Here is a 4,691-nt window from a genome sequence, read left to right on the forward strand (position 1 = left end):
TTAGAGTTGTGGGGCTCTAACATTCAGTCCTCACCCTGGTCTGATTTGAAACTGTCCTAACTTGAGTCTTTAGCTCTTCTTAGAGCTGAAGGCAAGGATAACAATACACTTTAAAATGTTAATTAGTTCTACCTGCCAGGATAGTTTACTCATCAAATGTAACTGGGGGGAGGAGAGGAGAGAGGAAATGTGCCCCGAAACCTTAAGAAGTTTATATTCCCTGAGAATAAGGAGACTAGAAAAAATCACTTGTTAGGTAAAGTAACGTAACCTCTTCGGATTTCTGAAAACCTCAGTCTCTGTAGTTCTGAAGAGGACTCTGCTCTCCTTTCTCACTTGACTTTACTAGCGTTATTATAATTTGGGGGTTTCTTTTTTCTGACTCCGACTGCTCTCCAGTGATTGAAAAACAGTTTTGTCTTTTACTCTGCGGGCTTCACAACAGTATCTCATTCGCCCCTCACAACAATGACGCAGGGAGACTGACACTAACAAAATTCAGGTTATGAATTGCCTAAGGCACAGCAAGAAGCGTCCCTATCCCAGCATGAGGACCGCCTGTGACACCTCTCCAGGGCCCTTGTAGGTCCCTGTGAAGCAAAGTAGTACATAGACAGTTGGAGAGGCCTGGAAGACAGAGGTTCATGACAGACATTTTTATCCCAGGCACAGTGAAAGAAGAAGCCTGGTGACAAGTCCTTCTCCTGTAACGATGAACTCCTCCAAGGACCCCAGGACTTTTGTTACCACACGTTGGTGCCTCTGTGCCCAGGGACACCAGAGACACTACAACTCTAATTTTCAGATTTTCAAAAACTTCTGGCAAAAACGCAATCCTTCTCCTGGATGAAAATGTTCTTTCTACAGAAATGCTAATGAAACTGATTTAGCTTCAGGCGAATCTTACTCCAGGCTGTGGCCTGGGATTCATCTTTGACTCTCTCTGATATTCATCAAATTCTCAGGGTTCCAGGAACCTCTTGATATCACCACCCACAGATCACAGCATTCCAAGTGCCTGTGGCAACAGATCTTAAAAGACGCAGGGCCCGTGCAAGTACAGGCTGTGGGAGAGGATTCTACCACAATCACAAAAATCTGTTGGAAATTTTGGTGCCTGTCACCCTCTTCCTATTTTCTCCCACTAATTCCAAGTCTAGAAAATTCTGCTCCGATATGTGTCAGCACCAGATGATCCTGAATGCCCTTTACCTTATCTCTATTAAGAGAAGTTACAAAGTCCTGCGATGTTCCCAAGACAAACTCCTCCTTATTAGTGCAATTATTGTGCACTGTGTGGAACAGGAAGTCTGAGAGGCCATGTGCACAGATAACTGTATCCAAGGGCCTCTGCATGCGATTGTCCTCATTACTGATTCTGTAGGGAAAATTCTCCCCAAGGAGCCCATGCTTTTCAGAGAAAGCAGCCCTTTAACAAGGACCTTTCTGACCTGATTGGAAGTCTTCTGTTGATTCCACTGTATCAACAGCTTGAGCTGGACTTCTACCTGGAGGAAGAAGGAGGTATCTGGAAAGGAGGAGGTTTGTCCAGTGAGATCCTCAGGCTAACACTCCTGATTGGAATTCAAGCGTGCCCCCCCCCCCATTTACTGTCTCTACAGAAGGATCAGAAACCACAGTGCAAGGTTAAAACAACCTTGCGTGATACTTTTTTCCTTGTAACTTCTTTAGGTTAATTCAATAAACATTCATTCATCTAGTCATTCAAGAAATATTTATTATCTACTGATGGTCGGAATATTGTTTATTGTGGAAACATTTGGCCGCTGCAGCGGCTCAGGTTCCATGAGCACACTCCCCTTGTTCCCTGGGCTCCAGACCTAGACATCTGACGGCTTCTGGCTGACCATCTGGGTGTCCTCGGCAGTTAAAGCCATGTCCGAGCCCAGCTCATTAGCTTTCCTCACAGGCCAGGTTCCCCTCCAGGGATATTGGTCTCTGGGAACTGGTAGCATCATTCTCCTCTCAGGCTAGAAATTGGAGGTCACATCTGTCTTTCTGGATGCTTTTCTCTTGATTAGACTTTCCATCCAATTTATGCCCAGTTCTGTCATTCTTTTTCTGAAATGTTTCCCCAGTGTGGTCTTTCCACCCCCCCCCCACTGCCAATACCTTGTTTTGTGCCCTCTTCACTAGTCTGTTGCAGGGGTCACCCTTTTAAAACATAGATCTGGACATGTCACTCCCCTTTCACCACTCCCCCCACCACACACAGAGAGAGAGTGAGAGAGAACAGACAACCCAAGGCTCTTCAGAACATGACCACAGCCTACTTTCCTAGCATCTCTCTTTCCCCCTTGAAGTTCCAAGTCCCACAGGATTTACCCACTGCGTCCTGTACCTGGGACCGCTTTCCCATTCCTGACTTTGCTTTTCCTGTTTCTCTCCGGGGAACCTGTATTCATCCTCTACTGTCCACCTTGAACGCTGCCTCCTTTGTGCACCGTTCTGGACCCCTCTTGGGCCCGTGGTTCTCAGAAGAGGGCTGTGTGTAAGTGGAGGTACATCACAGTCAGTGGGGAGCCTTTTCGCATGACATGTGTCTCTGAGAACCACTGGGCCCGCTGGCCTTGGGCTTCTCCTTTATTCGCCCTTCTCTTCAAGCATTTCAAAACACTGACTTCAGCAGTTGTTTGTCTACACTGGTCGACTAACTGCTTCTTGGAAGTCAAGTGAGGTGTTCTACATGTACAGCACAAAACAGTTACCGAATTTCCAACCTGTGACATTCCGGACACGCTGCAGAAAGACCCTGCTGAGAGGAACAGGGCAAGATGGTGCTGTCCTGCTTTTCTAGTTTTCTCTCACCAAAACAAGACAAAACACACCCTGCCCACATCCCATCACTGGAGGGTAAAGAACTAGTGGGCTACTCACCCAGCGGAGGACTGTCAGGTGCCACACGACGGTGTGTCGGTCAGTGCAGACCACATAGACGCCGGTGATCCCTTAAGTGTATATGGAGCCAAATTATTCCTATCACCTGGTGACAGCGTAGCCATGTTCGCGGCGAGCGTGAGGTCATAGCCGGCGTGAGGTCGTAAAGCAACGCACGTTACACTCGTGTTTGTGGTGATGCTGGTGTAAAGAAACCTGCTGCACTGCCGGTCAAATAAAAGGGTAGCACATCCAATTATGTACAGTACTTAATACTTGATAATGCACGATTATGTTCCTGGTGTATGTGTTGACTACACTACGCTTTTAGCGTTATTTTAGCGTGTACTCACTGTAAGACAGTGTGCCGCGTCACGTGGGTAGTGGCCTTATACATCTTGGTACATCACAGTCCGTGGGGGGGGTCTTTGCACATGACCTGTGTCTTTGAGAACCTGCTGGCCTCCTGATGGCATCATTTTCTCTTGTGCTGGATCTAATCTCGTGTTGTTTTGTGCAGTGACCTGCTGTGCAGGCTTGTAGGCCGGGAGCAGCAGGCTCTACCTGGCCTAGGTGTGAAGTAGCTGTACCACGTAGGCTCGTGCAAGTGACTCTGTGATGTTTGCACAACGACAAAATCACCTAACGACACACTTCTCAGAAGGTATTCTGTCGTGAAGCAGTGGATGACTGACTGTGCGTCTGACTTTGCTGTCCAAAAAGGCTTGTGGGCTAAAACAGCAAAAGTATCAGGAAGACTGTTAAAATAAGATTGACTTTATGCAAAACCCTGAAATATGAGGCTGCTCATGGTGTCTCTCACCATGTTCTCCCTCTGCTCAGCCTAATGAGCTATAAAGGTCGTTTCCTTTCCTCACTCTATGGGCCTCCCACCTGGATTTTTCCTTTTCTTCCTTCACCCTCATCTTTCTCACACCTTTGTCCCTGCGTCTTTCCTTTTTGTAAGCTATTCTCACAAGGGTCCTTCCAGACGCTGTTCAGTTTTTATTGGGCAACTAGTAAGTGGCAGACACTGCTCTGGGCCCAAGTACCCAAGCTGAACAGGGCCAGCCAAGGCACTTCAGAGTCCGGGAGAGGAACTTCCCTATCCCAATTTTTATTGACAAATGGAGGGACGTTTTGTTTGCAAAAGAAAGCCAAACAAAAAGCACATTCATTTGTGTTCCAGGTGGTAGGAGAGAGTTCTCAGTTCCTATCCCTTCCTGAGCCAAAAGGGGGGCTCCTAAGGAGATTCAGTCAAGATGGAGACCTTTTTCAGCTCGATTTCTCAAATTGCAACACATAAATGATCTAATCCAGGCAAACGGCAGGCCTTGGGTCCAGGGCAAAGAAGAGATGTGTTCTCTCTGGACGACTGAAACAGAAGTCTCTCCCCATCGTACCCCACCCCTTTTTTTGGGGGGGGGAGGGGTCAATAAACTGGTTTTTCTTTAGGTGAGGCTCACAGAAACCGAGAAGAGCGGAAACAGACGCGAGGACACCCTGGCAAAGACCCGCGGCGAGGAGAGACAATGAAGAGATCTGTGGGTTGGGACCCACAGAGGGCACCCTGGCAGACAGGCAGAGAGCCACGCAAGCAGAGGGCAGGGGGGCGTCGGCGGTAGAGCCGGGGTCCCGGCCTCCAGTGCGGGCGTAGGGGCCTGGGAGGGACCTGGGAGGCGTGGCCTCGCCAGACAAGAGGGGGTGATGGACAGTTGGCGTCTTCCATTCGCGCACTTCAAGGGGCGCGGAGCCGGCCAATGAGCGGAGCGCTGGGCGGGGCCGGACCCAGG

This window comes from Rhinolophus ferrumequinum, chromosome 22, assembly GCF_004115265.2.
Source record: "Rhinolophus ferrumequinum isolate MPI-CBG mRhiFer1 chromosome 22, mRhiFer1_v1.p, whole genome shotgun sequence".
NCBI lineage: Eukaryota > Metazoa > Chordata > Mammalia > Chiroptera > Rhinolophidae > Rhinolophus > Rhinolophus ferrumequinum.